Source organism: Protopterus annectens, chromosome 7.part0, assembly GCF_019279795.1.
Source record: "Protopterus annectens isolate FY-2018-M chromosome 7.part0, PAN1.0, whole genome shotgun sequence".
Taxonomy (NCBI): Eukaryota; Metazoa; Chordata; order Ceratodontiformes; family Protopteridae; genus Protopterus; species Protopterus annectens.
Window position 1 is genome coordinate 255,806,200 of NC_056739.1, and position 21,068 is coordinate 255,827,267.

A 21,068-nucleotide genomic window follows, 5' to 3' on the forward strand; every position below is an offset into this window, starting at 1 on the left:
GTAGATTAGAAGATTTTGTGCGCCATTTTGGTTATCATAGGAAAAGGAAACGGGTCACCAATCAGCAAGAAACCAATTCCACACAACATCAAGTTTTATTTTATAAAACGTTACGCGCATTTGTCCTTCCAAGTATTAGGACTTCATCAGAACTGATTAAAACAATACCTTCACCTCTTAAAATATAAAAAACAATACCATCACCTCTTAAAATATAAAACTGCCAAATTCATGCAATTTGAATCATCCAATAAAACCATATCACTAATTATTTATCCAAATGCTCTATCTGATAAATAACTCACTTAAAACAGCATGAGCAGCAATAAATAGTACCCACCAACTAATAAAAAGGCAAACATATATGTCAATAGATTAGTCATTCAGAATTTACTGACAGACAATATATAATATATAATTAAAACCACAAAAATATAAAATAACATCTAATCCTAAACCCCAACAAAACTAAGCTGCTCCTCTTCTCCACCACATGCAGGAACCCCATGCCATCCTTCAACATAACCACTAACAATAGCACCCCAGAAGCCCAAACTAAACTACTGAGTGCCATAGTTGATAACCTGAAGTTTGATGCGCATATCAATCAGACTATCAAAATCATTAATAAAAAACTTGGCTCTCTTTACAGAATCAAACCTTTCCTTACCCCACTTGTTAGAACTGCAATTGCCCATTCCCATCTACTATCAATTCTTTTCTATGCCTCACCTCTATTCTCCACCTTAAACAAAACAAATCTTAATAAACTATCATCCTGCTATAACCACATTGCCAGATTTGCTACTGGCATAGCCTACTGGACACACCACTGTCACAAACTAAAATCGCCTATGATGGCTTGAACTGCCTAGCCTACTGCAGTTCAGCCAGATAATAGTGGCACATAAAGTCCTTTACCAACCAGAAAATACATCTGCACTAAAAAATATTATCAGCCCCTACACCAGCACCTGGCCACTGAGATCATCCACTAGACTCCAGGTTCAAACATACAAATCCAACTATTGAGCTGGGGACTCTGTTTGCCAGCTCTGTTAGAAAAACATGGAACAGACTCCCAGCTGACTTGACCCTAGAACCCTCACTAACTCTATTCAAAAACAAACTCAAGAAATACTTCAAAACTTATTGCTTATGTCCTTGCACTAACCCCAACTAGTGACCTCTCTATTACTTAGTTACCTTACGTTCAACTACTTCTAACTTTATTCTACCACACCATTTCACGAAGGGTCAATTGTATAACTGCTGCTCAATGTGTCTTAAACCTGAATGTAATATTATGTATATATAACTTTGAAAATAATGTTATATTTTGTCAAGTGTTTTATAATAAGTTAGTACTATATGTGCTAAATGCTGGTATTGCTTATGACTGTAATCTGCTTGTAACTAGCATTTACTAAATGTTCAATGTGTATTATTATCTTGGAGCTTTTCTCCCCGGGCATCAGCTAAAAATGGACATATATCCAGTCAGCCTATCCCAGTCAAGAAATGTAAAATAAAAAAATAAATAAAATGTAAAACAAATAAATATGTGAAAAACCTTAAAAAATGACCATTTTTACTATATTACCAGATTTCAATCTACAATTTGCTACACTTAATTTAAGGGCACTACTTACTGAAATATCATTTAAACCAATTACCACCCCTGCTTTTAACTTCTGTTGCCATTGTAGTTCCCTATATTCAATTTGGGTTTGCCAAGGACCAATTTGTGCATTCTAAGGAAATTGTATAAGCGTTCACTTTTAACATCCAGATGACACTAACTTTCAGTTTGTAGTTTTGGAACAAAGCATAATTTTCATAATCCTTTCTAATGTGTTTAGCTAATGATCTTTTGGTCTTCATAATATAAAAAGCATCACAAACTTCACAGACCCTAACATATACACCTGTAGATGTAGAATTACAACCCTTTGCTAAATTAATAACCTCTCCACTTATATTTTTCCAGGGGACAGATTATATCTACATGAATAAATATTCCCTTGGGATATGGGAACTGTAAGGTCAGATTCATTTTGTCTCTTCTTTACAGCCTCCAATTCATTTTTAAAATTTTTGCCATTCAAGGACAAACTGTGGATGATCACCTACCATGTTACTTAAAGCATGATCAAATAAAAAAAATACCCCATTATTCTTCATAATATTCTTAATATTTAAATAATCTGGGTAAAATGTCAGCACTAACACCAAATTATGTAGTCTATTATCAGCCTTACAGCTACTGTCATTGATGTTATTTTGTTAGGTGATGAAATGGAAAAAAGTTAAATCTGGTGAGTCTTTCTTTTGCTACTTCTGTTTTAATATTCTGTATCATCATGTCTTCTGGATTTCCTCGATCTAAAAACTTCTTAGTCAGTTTTTCACACTATTTCAAAACTGGATTCCTCAGATACCATTCTAGTCAGTTTCTCACACTATTTCAAAAGTGGATTCCTCAGATACCATTCTAGTCAGTCAGACAAATTGCTCCTTCACCAAACCTTTTATGTCTTTTTTCTAGGAAAAGGGGTGACAACTATTATTGTGCAAATATGAATTGAGTTGGAAAAAGTGGGTTTCTAATAAATATTGGAGGAAAGTTCCACACCCATGTTCTGGATAATAATTACATCCTAGAAATTAATTTCACTTGAGGAAAAATGGTGGGTAAAAAAATCATTAGATCCTTTATATAAGTAAAAAAATTCATAAAGCAACTAAGGACCCCCACCCATAGAATACATATGTCATCAAGGAATCTAGCATATAGATGCCTGTGCCTTACATATTTAGAAATAAAAATATACATAAGCTTCTAGGACAGTATCACTAAATTTGCATAAAATTGGGTTCATATAGCCCCCATAACTGCTCCTTTATTTTGCCTGAACAATCCCACTTTAAAAATATAGTTACAGTTTAATAAAATTTTCACAAAATCTGTCATTAAGCATACTTCCTTACTGTTCAGAAATTCAAAAGAAGAAAATATCTAGGAAATATTCTAACCCTTCATTATGAGGAATGGAGGTTAATAAATTAACATCTATGGTCACAAATATTTGACCACTTTAAAGGTAATTTTTTAATTTTCTCAAAAAAATCCTCAGGAATCTTTAATCAAATGTGGGTGCTTCTTCATACAAGGTTTAAGTTTCCCAGAAATATAAGTTGCCATGGGATAAGTTTTTGAGCCTTGGACTGTTACAATTGGCCTTAAAGGGGTGGTCTTTCAAATGTTTGTAAATGTATAAGTATTCCAATGATTGTCTGTGTAAAAGATCTATCCCATGATAAAAACTGCAATTGAAATAACTGAAATGAATGCGTAAGATAAGGCTCAGAGTTTGATTGTACTATACACAGGATATTGTAGGCTATTGACTGGTGATTTTTTTTCTCATTTCATTACGAAAGAGCAGTTAAATAGCTTCATTTTCTATTTTCATTCTGCTTTTAAAGACACATATCTCATTTAATGCTTCATGTACTAGAGTAAATTCTTCCCATTAATACCATGGAAAGTGATTTGGACATATTAAACAGATGTCTATAATTTCTGTAAATCATGGTAGAAGTCTGACCCTATATCTAAACTCTGTGGGTGGTATGCCGAGTCCAGCAGTTTACACTTATGTAATCGTATAAATAAAAAAGTACTACTATGCTCAAATGTAAAGGTGAATGTAGCACATTTAAAATGAATAAGGAAAAAGTGAAGGCATTTTGAACTTGCATCAAAAAGTAAAGTACCATGGGGCAGAGCCTAGATGGCCAACTGAGCAGTGAATTTTGAGAGCTCCATAAACTAGTATAATAATAGGAACATGTTATTATTTTCAAGTTTAAAACATCAGAAATCTATAGATAAACTACTAAACTACATAAATATCAATTTTGGTGGAGATATACAACAATTTTCCTGTCAAGTAACTTGGAAATATATTGAGTCACTGAATATGAACAACTCAAGGAATTCTCATCCAAATGCTGCTTTGAAAAAAGAACTGCAATTGATGACATCTACCTTAGAGGAACTATCTTTGAAGATTGATGGCTTTAAAAATGACTTGGAGAACCTCAAATTAAATTCTCAAAAACAGACTGAAAGTGTTACAGCAACACCATACAAAAATAACAAATATAGAAACTTCTCTAAATGACATTGAAGGGAGACTCAAAGAGGAAGAAGCCCAAAAAGAACTTCTGCTTTAACAGAATACATGGCTGCTTAACAAAATAGATGACTTATAAAACAGGGAAAGGAGAAACAACATAAGGATCTTCGGTCTGCTTGAAAACACTGAAGGAGAAGACATTATTTCATTCTTAACAACCTGGATTCCTGAATTTTTAGACTTGAAAAAGGGACTTTCATTTGGAATTGAAAGGACACATAGAGCACTGAAAAAAACTGCTTCTAACTCAACAAATACTCCACCTAGATCCATAGTTATAAAATTTATTTCATTTCTGGACAAGGAACTAATATTAAAATTGGCTTGGAGAAAATCTCCCTTAAAGTACAATCAAAGCCTGATAAGGTTTGACAATGATTATTCTTGAAGAATACTAGAACAAAGGAAAAGTCTGGCCAATAATAAAACTGTTGAAACAAAACAACCTTAAAGCACAGCTAGCCTTTCCAGACAAGATAAAAAATATTTTGCCAATGAGATGAGAACCTTTAATGACTTAGAAGAATGTACTATATTCATCAAAAACAACAACATAGTGTCTATCCCAGAAGAAATGGAATGGATGTCCCCTAATCTTAAAAGAATAAAAGAAGCAAATCTTTAGACTGATGCTAGAAAGAAGAAACAAAAAACTGATTCCAAGATAGCTGTCCCAAAAAATAACTCTTACAACTACACCTCTTGAAGAATCAACTAGTATAGTACATCGTGTCATCTGTTTTTATTTAAAAAAAAAGAAAGGAGGGTTTCTTAAACAACTGAGAAACAGTAATGATTTATTCAGAATGTTTAGAGAGTCCAATATTTTTTCACAAACAAAGGTAGGTCAAGGTGTGTTACTATTTACATCATATATAAGCCAAACAAGGCAACATATAATACAAACATAGACGTTTTGATTCCCCTACTTGAACTCAATGAATACTTAACTTGTTAATTTTTCATTGATATTACTTATAATAATTTAAGTAATTAATTAACTAATTCAACAAGGTACCATTCATCAGAGTTCAGATTCAAATGTAACAAATTAACATCATAAATAATAGCAGTAACAGTGCAGTGTTTTGAAAAAAAAATGCTGTCATGGAGACTAATGCCTTCTTTATGTCATATCTATCCCGGTTAAATAATAGTAGCAAGTTCTTAATATAAACGTCATCAGTATTCTGTCTAAACATAGTTAATATCAATTATGGCAGGTATCATAGCTTCGAGTGCTGTTTGATCAATCCTGATATGGTGTGGGTGGATGCAGCCGTATCTGGCAGCTAGTACAAATCTCATTATTATTCTGTCTAAACATAGTTAATATAAATTATGGCAGGTATCATAGCTTTGAGTGCTGTTTGATTAAGCCTGACATGGTGTGTTGGTTGCAGCTGTGTCTGGCAGCTGTTGTATATTGCTGTTTTTGTCTCTGGGAGAGCTGTGGGTTGCGGCTTGAGATCGAGGTTTACTGATGCTTGTGTATTAGGAAGAGACAGTTGGTGTTTTAGGGGAAGGGGGTGGATAGAGCTGTGATTTGGGATATTTTGGCAAGGAATAGTTTGTTTATACATCTGCAGAGTGAGAGGTGGGAAGGCTGGAAGAATGTGTTATTTCTTGTTGTGGCGGCTTGTTGGGAGGTTTTTTTCTTTTAATCTGTTTGCTCTCTGTTCTTTTCCTGGCAGCTGCCTAGCTGAAAGGGAGGGAATTTAGGATTGAAGTTGCAGTGAAGTGAAGCTTTGCTTCAAGTGCATCGCGAGCCTCTGGTGCGTGAAAGCGCTTGTTTTTCTTCATTAAATTGTGAGTTTTATCTTCATGGTGGTTCCTTGCAGTTTATGTTTTTCTCAGTTACATGCTTTGGCGCTTGTGGGGGAAGGAACCTTTGAATGGTCGGCTTTTGTTTGCTGCTAATACTACTGTTGTTTCTTTGCTTGGCTGACCGTTACGTGATGGATGTGCCTAACATTGAACTCGACTACAATCCAACAGGTACAGGTGGTACCGATAGCTGGAATTGTTTATTTCATCAATGGGAAAACCCGCTACTCAACCTGGACATTAAATGTGATACTCCTAAAATGGTAACTAATAGTATTGAGAATTTACATGATTTTTATGGGTCTCTAAGGAGCTTAGAGAATGACTTATACCAGTTCCATATACTCATATGGCAAAGAAGGCATTTAGAAGCCTGTCTTCACTTCAAGGTGATTCCGCGTGGCATGCGGGTCTTGTGCATGCCCAGCTATGGGGACAGCCATCCGGAATTGTTACGTAGATGGCAACAGTTGAACATCGATTTCGGTAACAAATATATCCATCTTTTAATAGATTATTTTTCCCCCGTAGAGACAGACTTGATAACTAAAGTTGAAGAGCAATACAAGTGCCTTACCTTGAGCTATAAAACTGACTTTTGTATTTCTAAGATTAACAATATGTGTAGACAACTCACACTTTATAGTAATAGGCTTGAGCAGATCAAGCTTAGGAAACTGAGACATGACTGTTCAGATTTTCAGATGGGCCGTATTTTTATATGGCTGAGGGTTAACTATAAAAATGAAACGGAACTTACTAACTCTTCGGCCACATTACAGTCGACAGCTACTGACCCAGCTGTGCCTACTGAACTCTCAACTGTTTGCTCAATGAATGATGAGCGTTTGGATGATACACCAACTGGAGAAGTCACTCTTTCCAATGCTTCTATTCCATGCAACCAACAATGTTTTATTAACAGTGAAAACTTGGGAGCTAGACCTAAGGCTAATATTGCAATGAATTCTTATATGGCTCCTGTGTCTTTAAACTTCCCCCTCCCATACAAGAGCAGAGCGCAAGCGCGCTCAACCAGTCGGGGAAGAGTGAAGAGGAAGATATCGGGGGAAGCTCCAGAGTTGAGGAGGAAAACAAGAAACTGAACTGTTTGTTTTTTAATTTAACATCTAGAATTTTTTCTACTGATGAACAGTTCATCCTGAATAAAGGTCTATCGTTTATCTCCTGTAGGGGAAGCACGCTTTCTGATACTCTGATAGCTTTACGCCTTTTTACGAGAAAAATATCACTAAAGGTATTGTTTAAAGATACTATTACAAACAATACTAGTTCGGACTACGGTTCACAGGCATGTAAGAGAAAAAGTTATTTTGTACCACCAATGCCTAACATTGTTGAATGCTTTATGCGTTCTTGTGAGAATATTTATTCTTATTTTAAAGAAAAGAAACATAAAGGTATATATGTGAATCTGAATCATGTGCAGAAATGCTGTTTAGATGGCTTGTCTAATGATAAAGAAATTGTGTTTAAACCGGCAGACAAAGATGGAGGGGTTGTTGCCATGGATACTTGCTTTTATTTAGAACTAATGCAGAAGATGCTCAATAATGATATGGCTTATAAATTATTAGACAGATCAAAAGTAGAATCTATTATAAGCTATGTGCATGATACTATATATGACATGCTCATGACTAGATGCATAGATAAATCTTTGTATGATTTTCTAATAATAGATTCCCCATTGATCCCTATAATCAAAGGGCTTCCTAAAATGCATAAAGGGGAGGATCCACCCCCTCTACGCCCTATAGTGTCTGGTGGACATTGGGTAACAGAGAATGCCTCATTATATATACAATCTAAACTAGGCACACTGGTTAACACAATTCCTACTATTTTGAAAAATACCTATGACCTTTTACGTGATCTTGAACATGATACAATAAGGAATAATATATGTAAAGATACATTAATGGTAACGCTGGATATTAAAAATCTATTTACCAGCATTCCTAATGATTATGGCCTCGATGCCATAAGAACTTGCCTTGTTGAATATGGGACCATGGATAATAATGAACAAATGACAATTTGTTGTCTACTTGATCTAGTCTTAAATAATAACATCTTTTTATTTGAAAACCAAGTCTATGCTCAAACATGGGGAGTGGCCATGGACACTCCCTGTGCTAATGCATATGCAAACTTGGCAGTTTATCAGTGGGAGAAGGATTTCATCTTCAATAGCGTAAGGTTTAAGAACATCATTTTGTATAGACGATTTGTTGACGACATTCTGTTATTTTGGAATGGTGGCCCAGATTCTTTACATGAATTTATACTTTACATGGAATCCACTACTTCGTTCCTAAGTTTCACTTATGAATTTTCAACTCTAAGAGTGAATTTTTTAGACATTACCATCATGAAGGAGATCGATAACAGCATAGCTACCACATTATATAGGAAATCATGCTGGAAAAACAGCATTCTGCACTTTGATAGCTTACACCCACGATACATCTTTCGTAATATCGTAAAAGGCCAAATGATCAGAATACTCAGGCTCTGTAGTAATGAACAGGATGCCCTGAGGTTGATAGAATATCAGAAGGAATGCTTTATTGATAGGGGATACCCATTAAATATGATTAATAAAATTGTTGAGACATTATTCGAAACTTCCATACATAAGAAGAGAGGAGGTTATACCCATCATTTAGGAAGGAATGAAAAATATTTAGCCTTTGGAGTTAAATATACTAATGATGTGGAACACATTATAAAGATTATTAAAAGTAATTGGAAAATTTTGCTTCTGGACCCCTTGCTACTGCAAATAGTTGGGAAAGAGCCTACTTTTAGGTTTAGTAATTGTCTAAACCTTAAGAGGTTATTATGTAAGGAAAGGATGGATATTCAATTTGTTGATATTAGAACTAAATATAAAATGGGTACCTACCCCTGCAAAAAATGCTCTATATGTAAATATATATCTACATCACAAGGTTTTGAAATTCCAGGTATAAGTATGGCTTTTAAACCAACATTTTATGCCACCTGTAACACCTGCAATGTTATATATTTGGCCACATGTAACATGTGTGATGCTTACTACGTAGGGATGACCTCACGTAGGTTAAGAGATCGTATATATAACCACACTTACGACATTAGGAAAAATAATCTCACCAATGCCTTGGCCAAGCACTGTTATAATTGTCCTCAACATGGTTTTAGCTTTAGAGTAGTTCAGGTAGTGAACCATAATAGAAGAGAAGGAGACCATCTAGGTACACTTGAACTATGTGAATTAAGATGGATTCTAAACTTAAAAGCTCACATAGAACCAGGACTTAACTCCACCCTTAGTATTCGACCGGTGCTTTTAGGGTCTGTATGATGTTAATTACATCGAATTGTTAAATAGTCTTGAACATATTGTATATTATATTTTTATTCAGATGCCAGGTTGATACACATCCACTTTGATAATTTTAATTTCATTAGCAATCAAATGTTTGCATATGCCTTAGTTAGGTTGCTTCATACATTAGTCATATGACATACGTTTTGATTGCATAATGCGCAGTTTAGTATGTATACACTAGTAACATAAATAAGTTTGATTATGTACTTGGTTAACATTAACAGATGTATATACATATACATAGCATAGTATTTTCATGTTTTCATGCTTACAAGGTAGATATTATATATACATTTAAGATAGCATGATATTATATTGCTCCAGCAATTAGGTTTAAATAAACGGAATTACTTTTACATTTTAAAGAGGGATTATGGATATTTGATATATACTCGTTTAGATGATTTCTCTTCTTTTATGTTTGTATGTTTTCAAATTTGATATTATGTGTTTACTTTGGGATAGCGGTGACATCATGTTATCCTAAGCGAACAGATTTTAAATAAAGTGAAACTATGTTAATGTTCTTATTTAAACAAGCGTCATTTAAGATATCTGAGTTAAGCCTTAAGGCAGTTTATGCATATATACTTTTAGCATTAATGTTTGATATGGGTAAACATTTATCCAAAATGAATGTCCTTAATTAGGCTATCGCCCTTAAGGTTTTGCTGTTTTGGTGAATGTGACATGTTGATTCTTTAGTCAACTATGATAGATTAGTGAATTTTCCCTTTACATAAAATATATATTTATTAAATGTGTATGCATAAGGCTTGAATGCTTGCTCATAGGATGTCATTGCCTTTTTAAGAAAAGCTGTACTAATTTTAATTATTGGCATTAATTGATTTATTTAATTGAATAAGTGATGATTGTTTTTGTATATAAGGGATGGTTTTTACTGTTTGAATGTAACCTGATGAAGCGCACCTGAGTGTGCGTGAAAGCGCTTGTTTTTCTTCATTAAATTGTGAGTTTTATCTTCATGGTGGTTCCTTGCAGTTTATGTTTTTCTCAACAACCTGGATTCCTGAATTTTTAGACTTGAAAAAGGGACTTTCATTTGGAATTGAAAGGACACACAGAGCACTGAAAAAACCTGCTTCTAACTCAACAAATACTCCACTTAGATCCATAGTTATAAAATTTCTTTCATTTCTGGACAAGGAACTAATATTAAAATCGGCTTGGAGAAAATCTCCCTTAAAGTACAATCAAAGCCTGATAAGGTTTGACAATGATTATTCTTGAAGAATACTAGAACAAAGGAAAAGTCTGGCCAATAATAAAACTGTTTAAACAAAACAACCTTAAAGCACAGCTAGCCTTTCCAGACAAGATAAAAAATATTTTGCCAATGAGATGAGAACCTTTAATGACTTAGAAGAATGTACTATATTCATCAAAAACAACAACATAGTGTCTATCCCAGAAGAAATGGAATGGATGTCCCCTAATCTTAAAAGAATAAAAGAAGCAAATCTTTAGACTGATGCTAGAAAGAAGAAACAAAAAACTGATTCCAAGATAGCTGTCCCAAAAAATAACTCTTACAACTACACCTCTTGAAGAATCAACTAGTATAGTACATCGTGTCATCTGTTTTTATTTAAAAAAAAAGAAAGGAGGGTTTCTTAAACAACTGAGAAACAGTAATGATTTATTCAGAATGTTTAGAGAGTCCAATATTTTTTCACAAACAAAGGTAGGTCAAGGTGTGTTACTATTTACATTATATATAAGCCAAACAAGGCAACATATAATTCAAACATAGACGTTTTGATTCCCCTACTTGAACTCAATGAATACTTAACTTGTTAATTTTTCATTGATATTACTTATAATAATTTAAGTAATTAATTAACTAATTCAACAATGTACCATTCATCAGAGTTCAGATTCAAATGTAACAAATTAACATCATAAATAATAGCAGTAACAGTACAGTGTTTTGAAAAAAAAAATGCTGTCATGGAGACTAATGCCTTCTTTATGTCATATCTATCCCGGTTAAATAATAGTAGCAAGCTCTTAATATAAACATCATCAGTATTCTGTCTAAACATAGTTAATATCAATTATGGCAGGTATCATAGCTTCGAGTGCTGTTTGATCAATCCTGATATGGTGTGGGTGGATGCAGCCGTATCTGGCAGCTAGTACAAATCTCATTATTATTCTGTCTAAACATAGTTAATATAAATTATGGCAGGTATCATAGCTTTGAGTGCTGTTTGATTAAGCCTGACATGGTGTGTTGGTTGCAGCTGTGTCTGGCAGCTGTTGTATATTGCTGTTTTTGTCTCTGGGAAAGCTGTGGGTTGCGGCTTAAGATCGAGGTTTACTGATGCTTGTGTATTAGGAAGAGACAGTTGGTGTTTTAGGGGAAGGGGGTGGATAGAGCTGTGATTTGGGATATTTTGGCAAGGAAGAGTTTGTTTATACATCTGCAGAGTGAGAGGTGGGAAGGCTGGAAGAATGTGTTATTTCTTGTTGTGGCGGCTTGTTGGGAGGTTTTTTTCTTTTAATCTGTTTGCTCTCTGTTCTTTTCCTGGCAGCTGCCTAGCTGAAAGGGAGGGAATTTAGGATTGAAGTTGCAGTGAAGTGAAGCTTTGCTTCAAGTGCATCGCGAGCCTCTGGTATGCAGTACACAGACACACTAACAGAAATAGACACTCCCAGGTTGTTATGGTAACGGAGACAGAGTGATGATGATGCTTAATGGCTCTGAGGAGCCTCCGAGATGATTCTCAGCAATTATGTTTTTGGTTTAAAAAAAATAATATATATATATATATATATATATATATATATATATATATATATATTATAAAAGGGCTGTTTTGATGGCCTCACAACACTTTGTTTAGCTCATTAAGTTGATTCTTGATAAAATAAATGAATAAATAAATAAAAAAATAACAAGCACAATTTTATATTTAAAATATATTTTGTTCCAACTACATTAAGTACTTACATATGAGTGGAAGTCTGAGTTATTGTGAAACACTAAGAGCACTTGTTCTTGTGCAGTACCCTTTGTAGTGGTCTGGGAGGTGAGCTTGCTCTGACATGTTGGGCATATGGGGATAGCTGATTTTAGGGGTATTTGGGATATGTAGTTGTCATATAAGATGAAGCAGTCTGCTGAATTTAGATATTAAAGGCAGGATTTAATAACATAAGCTTGTGTATAATAACACTACTGTCTTAACTTGTCATAAATGATGTACATTACATTGAACATCAAGGGGAAGCATGATGATTTTCTTATATAAGTAAATATGTATAACAAGTCATATAATTGCTTTAACTTGAATTGTAGTTTTTGTAACCCATCTGGACCATATATAATACCTAAGCATTTACCAAGATAACTAATGTTTTATATATGACATCAAACTGATAAAGTTGTTCAAGGGAAACAGTAGAGCTGAGCTAGGAATGTGACAGAATGTAAAAATCATATTTTGAACAAACAGTATTAAATTGACAATAATCACTCAATTTAACCTTTGCTGTTTATACAAAATAGAATGTTGCCCTTTAAATCTAAAAACTTTCAGTATATGCCATAAAATGACAATTTATGAATATGAAAAGGGAACTTGAAATCATTAATCACAATAAGTGAATTTGTTGTTTTTTACCTATAATTTCACTCATTTTATAATAAGAAATGACAGATATGAAAATCCTTATGTGTAGGAAATGGGGGGAAGAGGGATACATTGATAATTAAAATGCACTAACTTTCATCAGTGTTCACATAAAACAAACTTGATGCTTTAAGTAAGTTAGCAACAAAGTGATTATTTAAATGCTGGCAAACAATGAAATATAACTTCTGATATGTCCAGTAAAATACATTGTATTATAAACATTAGGTATAAATAGTATTACCAACTATTTATATTAAGTAATAAGTTTTGATAGACATTATCAATAAGGGTGAATATGTTAAATAACTGTGTGCTATAATCTTTTACTGAGGTTTTATATATGATGCATCCTACTTTACTATGATTGCTTGTCATCTATCTTTCATATAAATATTAATTGCTTATACAATAAGTAGACATAGTAATATTGTAGATTAGACAGAAGTCTAATACAATATAAATATCTGTTCAAAATAATATAAATATTGCTTATTCCTATTACAAACATTCTCCATATGATAAATTCAATTTATGGAGATCAGATGTTCTGGATTGTCAAGGTGTGAGTGATAATCTGGCGGACTTAGGTTTATCCAACAGATTAGGAATAATTGTCATTCCATGGCTTGTACAGATCTTAGTTTTGTTAATATTTATTAATTTAAATTTGTTATTTCACCAAAACATTTTTAGTATGCCTGACTAAAATATTACTTTATTGGTAAACAGTCAAAGTATAAAACCAATAATTTCCTTTAAAAGATCAAACATATACTATATAGTTATCAGAGGAAAATGTTTAATAGTCACAATAAAAAAAAATACATAGTCTTAATAACCTAAGATGGATTTAACTTTATTATCTTTAAATGCCAATGGCCTAAACAATCCTAGCAAGAGGTCAAATCTACTGAAATATTTAAAACTGAACGAAGCACAAATTGTCTTCCTTCAAGAAACTCAGTTCAAAATAAATGACAATTACAAATTAAATCCTAAGGAATATATGCTATTGGCACAATCCACTTATAAGACAAAGACACAAGGGATAACAATTTTATGGAAAACAAATGTGATTAACCCAGAACTCATTTACAAGTATGAAGATAAAGAAGGCTTTTTGGCACCAGTAATAGTTAAATATAATAACAGAATATGGATGATTGCCAATCTATCCTGGTTCCCAGGCATTGGAACAGGAACTGTTAAAAACACTTGGATTTCATTTCTAATAATTATAAAGGCAACTTAATTTAAGGAAAAGATTTTAACTGTATATTTGCTATTTCTGAAACTACAAATAAAAGACCACTGCATACATCTGCTGTATAAAAAGCTTGAAGCAGGTGGGTAGAATCATTTCATCTTGAAGATACTTTCAGATTTAAAGATGATAAATCTTTGATGTTTTCCCATCAAGATCACAGATTTAGTACCCAAATTAGACTAGATAAAATATTTGCTGTAAAGATCATCTCTTGGCAGGTTTGTCAGTTTTGGCAGATGGAGACTTGGACTTACTGGAGGTGCTCTGACCTTCTAAGGTTTCAGAAAAAGGAGCCTTTAGAAGTCCTCTTACAATCAATTTGTTTTAGCTCTAGGGTTTTACTAGAGAGGAAAAAGAATGGCAGAAAGTACACTACTCTTGCAGATGGATGGCTCCGTGACAGTATACGCATATACTATTGTCCATCAGTTACAGACATTTTCCGGGAGCACTTCTGGCACTTCTTAAAGCCAGATGGCTTTGATATGTGTGTGTTCACTATGTGATAATGCCTAAGGATCAAATTACTTTTTACATTAACTGCAAACTAATACCAGACTGAAAATATACTAGTTCAAACAACCCTCTAAGAGGATATGTAAATATGTATATATATGTATATAAATGCACACCACACACTAATATACAAAATCTAAGGATTTCAGAAAAAAAGCATAATACACCTTAATGATTTGCAAAGGAAAGAACAAAAGTGAGTTTGATGCACTTCTAACTTAAACAGTGCGTCCACTGAAAAGTTTAACGAAACCCTTAAACATGGGTTAGGATGTTCAGGCTGGATAGGAGTAGAAAGGCCTGATGAGAACAGCAACAGCTAACCACAAACACAACAATGGTTAAATATGTGAAAACAACATGCACACTGATAGAGAAATAACTCACTAAGGAAGCTATGTAACTAACTAACTATATAAGCCAAAAAACTTGAAGACAATTTTTTTTAAAACGTTCACCACGGCCAAGATGAAGAGCCTCTGATCTGTTTAGCGGTAAACAAAATCTGTCCTTTAAAGAAAGAAATACTGCGTTTATATAGTGATATATGTCTCTGTCTTGATTCCAGTAACTTACTGAATTCACTCTTGCTTCAGATAATTCTGTCTGATTTACTATTTATTATTTTGCTATATATATTTAAACAGAATTACTATATACCAATTTATTCAAGTTCACTGGGGGACTCAGTCTATCCAGCTGCCACTCCTGCTATATTCTGCTATAGGAGACCACTAGCCTCAGTTGTATAGATGCTCTAACTATAACATGGCTGCTATCCGTTGCAGCGAGTACCTCAGGCAAATGTGCCACCCCATTAAAGGAAAACATAGTCCTGGCTTAGTCCTGAGGCAGCACTGAGAAATACACATGTGCTAAGAGTGCATAAAGGAACTACTGCGGTATCATCAAGGCAGAAGCTGTGAGATCCCAATGTCCATAATCTGTTTCTGGAAGGGTCCCATAGCAAGTATAGTGAGATTTATACATACCTTAGTGTACATAGGGTAGGAAGTCCATGAATTCCTCCAGTACCCACTAAAACTCTGTCCACTCTGACCCTGTAAAGTAACTCCTAATTATCAAAGTTATAATGCATTATTCTCTCCCTATATCTCTTCTTAGCAAGCAGTTTTTAGCTTGGCCAAGGCAAGCAATTCACACCTAGAAATCAGAAGGCTAGCAGCAAACAACATTTTTGCAGACGGCAGACTCCTGTTTATATGACATACCTGCAGACAGTGCAGAAAAGCAGGGAAATTTTACTATGAATTGAAAACAGGTGATACCATGTTACATTAGCAAAGGCTGTTTCATCATTTCACAACATAGCTCAATGTGCTTAAACTTATTCATAGCCACTGCGCATTAGCACAAGTGACCTCTATGAATTGTGGCTGAGTTGTGCTCAATCGAGGACTGTGCAGACAGCCATAACGCATCTGCATGACAAATATGCATGACAACTATGAATACCACCCTGTAAGTGATGGAGCTATTCACCTTTAAGTTACTTGTTAGTTATCTTATTCATCCTATATGGTTTGGCTTAATTACAAAGTAGATAATCATTGCATAGAAGCAGCTGTACCCACCAGGATAATGTACAGAACTAACTCAAAAAACACGCCACCCTGATGGAATCATAATATCAATAGGCTGTATAACAGAAGGAAGAAAATCATGGCAAAAATTAGGAGGTGTAGCACCAGCTGGATAAAAGCACCCTGATCAAACTAAACAAACATCTCAGAGGACAAATAAGGTCTACCAAAGCTAAATTTGAGGTGCATTTGGCCTCCCAGGTGAAGGACAATCATAAGGCATTTGTTAACTATGTCTACTACCTCAAAGGCAATGCACAATTGTGTGCAGAGCTCATTGTAAATGGAGCCACCTATACTGAGCCAGAAGATATAGCAAAGCTACTGGCTGATAAATTCAGCTCCAACTGTACCCCTCTATCCTTTTCAACTTTACCTCAGGAAATACCATCAAATATAACTCCTCCTGCTATCACTAGGGAACAGGTCCTTTATGGTCTGTCTAAGGTCATGAACTCTGAATCAATGGGTCCAGACAATATCCCAGGATGCCATCTAAATAGCATAAAACATGACCTATCAGGGCCTCTGGAATTGCTATTTAACTATAGTCTCCAAACAAGCTCCGTGCCTCATGCACTGAGAACATCAACAGTCATCCCTCTGCCCAAAGGCAGGCCATCTACAAACCCTGGAAACTACAGACCCATAAGTCTCACTAGTCTTATATATAAAGCCATGGAAAGAATTCTCATGAAAATGGTTAGTAGTGATATAGTAAACCTCCAGACACTGGACCCAACCCAGTTTGGTTTCATCAAGGGCAGATCATGCCTACTAAACCTGGTAGATTTCTTTAAGAAGGTCACCAAAACAATGCATGAGGGCAAAATGTTTCACACTGTCTACCTTTATCTGGCCAAGGCATTTGACATAATACCCGATTTGGGCATTGTTGACAAACTCAAGAGGTTAGGTACAAACTTGTATGTCACCTGGTGGATAGCCAACTGGCTCACGGACAGGACTCAGGAAGGTAGAATTGGGAAGTCCACTTCTTCAAAGAGGCAGGTCACAAACAGAGTCCATGGATTGCTCCTTTTTGGCATTTTCTTCTCTGAAGTCATGGCCAATATTAGTGTTCTCTGACTAAATTTGTAGATGATTGCAATTAGGAGCTGGCATTGAATCTCATTCTGACACAAATGTTCTCCAGGAAGGGCAGACACAGACAAACAACTGATGTCAGAGCCATGGACTAAAACTAAATGCCAAGAAATGCATAATTGTATCCTTCAGGAAGTCGCCTACCCCTGGTAACACATCCCTTAGATTTGACCCAGTATTTGGGGACCTAGGGACATACATAGATAGTAATCTAGTCTTTGACCATCATGTGTCTACAGTAGTGAGGAAATCGTTCTATGTTGTACAACTTATAAACAAAGGTATGGCATTTAAATCCAAGGAAGTCATTGTTCCACTGTATTCAGCATTCATAAGACTATCATTGACCTATCATACAATGCCCCCTTTGGTATGTACCTAACTAGGCATATCTAACAATTGTAATATCCACAGAGGTTCCTCACTAAAAGAATACAGGATGTGAGTAACATGTACTGTGCAGACTGCCTCAAGGCTCCATCCCTGTATTTTGTCTCCTACAAGTGTTTGATGGGAGAAAAAAGACCACAGTGAAGAACTTCTCAAAAGCCGACTTCACACTTCTAAAGACTAGTGTGGTCTCTTTCAAGGCCCCCGAGCCTGTGGAAACCATTACTCAAGCCGCTGAATCACTTACAAATGCCTTCTACCAGCACCTACAGGACTGCATGGATCAGGCAATCCCAAACAAAACAAAGACTCTTTGTACCAAAGGCAAGCGTCCAGTCTGGTGGACCCCAGCCATAAACAAGCTCTACAACAAAAGGAGGAAGCTACTACAAGATAGAGCAAAATCCTTAAAAGGGAAGACACCTTTGATCATTATAAGTAAAAAACTAAGATCTCTCATAAAATCATCCAAGGCAAATTTTGAGAGAAAAGTCGCTAAGGACTCAAAAGACAATCATAAGGCCTTTTTCAGCTATGTTAGTAACCTGGGAGGAAACTCCCAGATATGCTCAGAATTAGTTCAAAATGATGTAAAAATCACTGAACCTACAGACATTGCCAACATACTGGCTGACAGGTTCAGTGCAAACTTCTCCCCCCCCCAAAAGGAGAGATATCTATACCAGAGGATTGTAGCCCCCCAAACATCTCAAACGCTCAGGTGAGAACTGCTCTCTCCAAGGCGAAAAACACAGCATCCATGGGACCAGATGGTGTCCCCGGTTGTGTGCTCCACAAACTCAATGAGGAATTAAACCCACAGTTAGGGCAGCTGTTTAACCTTAGCCTCACCTCAGGATACGTACCCAAGGAGTGGCGTACGGCAACTGTGGTCCCACTTCACAAAGGCGGTGTCTCCACCGACCCTGGAAATTACCGTCCCATCAGCTTGACAAGCCTGATCTGCAAAGCTATGGAGAGGATCATAATGGAACTCATAAATAAAGACATAGGTGACTTGCAGACATTGGATCCAACCCAGTTTGGCTTTGTCAAAGGCAGGTCATGCCTTTTAAACTTGGTTGACTTTTTCGAAACAGTCACCAAGGCCATTGATGACATAGGTGACTTGCAGACATTGGATCCAACCCAGTTTGGCTTTGTCAAAGGCAGGTCATGCCTTTTAAACTTGGTTGACTTTTTCGAAACAGTCACCAAGGCCATTGATGAGGGCAAGGCAGTCCACACAGCCTACCTCGACCTGGCAAAGGCTTTCAACACAATACCCCACTCAGGTATCATTGAAAAACTCACCAGCTTAAATGTAAACCCATACGTCACAAGATGGGTTACAAACTGGCTAAGTGACAGAACCCATAGGGTCAGAGTTGCTGGCGCCATGTCAGACTCAAAGCCTGTCACAAATGGTGTCCCACAGGGCTCAGTCCTGGGCCCACTCTTTTTTGGTATCTACTTTTCAGAAGTACAAGCAAACACAGGAGGGTTATGGCTGACAAAGTTTGCAGATGACTGCAAACTGGGCGCCATAGTCGAGAACACATCTGACACAGATATCCTTCAGAAGGGTCTTATAGAAATGGATAACTGGTGCCAGAGCCATGGCCTAAAGTTAAACGCCAAAAAATGCATAGTCATACCCTTCGGGAAAAACAAGGTTACCCCTAGCTACCATATAGGTGGCAATCCACTAAGCACAGAAGAGGTTATCAGGGATCTGGGGACCCAGGTTGACAGTAACCTTTCGTTTGACACTCACGTTGCCAAAGTAGTTAGGAAGACCTTCTACATTGCCCACCTGATCATGAAGGGATTCACATCTAGATCAAGGGAGGTCATCATTCCCCTGTACTCATCACTCATCAGACCAACGATTGAGTACAATGCCCCATTCGGAATGTATCTGACCCAACACCTGCAGCAATTGGAAAGGCCCCAAAAGTTCCTCACCAAAAGGATAAAGGGTCTCAAAAATATGTCTTATGCTGCCCGAATGAAGGAACTCCAGCTCTATTCAGTCGCTTACCGTCTGCTCAGAGGTGACCTGTGCCTGACATACAAGGCCATGTCCAACCCGGAATTGATGAACATGCTTCACCTCAAAAAAACTAAATCCATCAGAACTACAAGGGCAAGAGACTTAAACCTTAACACGGTTATTAATAGAACGTGCTGGAGGGACAGATTCATCACCCAGAGACTCCCTATGCTGTGAAACAAAATCCCAGTACATGTGAGGCAGAGCACCTCGCTGGCTTTGTTCAAGAGATATCTTGACCAATGGATGGGAGATCGCAGGTATACCCCAGGGATTACCTCAGTGTCACTGCTTGATGGAGGCACAGCAAAATAATGGGCATAGTATCCTTCAAACTAAAGGGGTGGCGAAAGCCACAAAACTCTGGGCTAGGCTTATAAATACCCTTGGGCAGATAGCCTAGTATGAACCTATGAACCTATAATCTATGCCTGACATACAGGGTATTGCCAGACCCCACCATGATGGACCTGCTGCATATCTACAAAACAAACAGCAGCATAATTACCCATCCTAAAGATTTAAACCTTGCCTGCAGTATAAGTAAGACCTGCTGGAAATACAGCTATGTATCCCAGAGATTACCCTGTCTCTGGAACAGGGTCCCCATCCATGTGAAACAGAGTTCCTCCCTAACCCAGTTCAAGTACAATCTGAACAACTGTATGTTGAACAGAAAATTCATCCATCGTTTGGCACCTATGTCTCTAATGGGCACAGATAACCAGTAAATGGTTCACCTCCCAGGCCCTAGCTTGTAAATGTTTCATCTCCCAAGGCCCTTCTTACACTTATCAAGGGGTTCAGAACTTGTCAGAGATTTGGGATACATGGCTAGGCTTATAAAAGGCCATTGTGATCATTAGCCTAATAAACACCTATGAAAGTATAAACCTACGAACTTTAAATACTAGGCATGCAACTGACTTTTCTGATACACTAAGCCAAGGTATATATAATGGTCAACTATTTCTAGCTGAATGCCTTTTATTTAAACAAATGTTTTTTCTTAATATTGAAAATCATTTTCA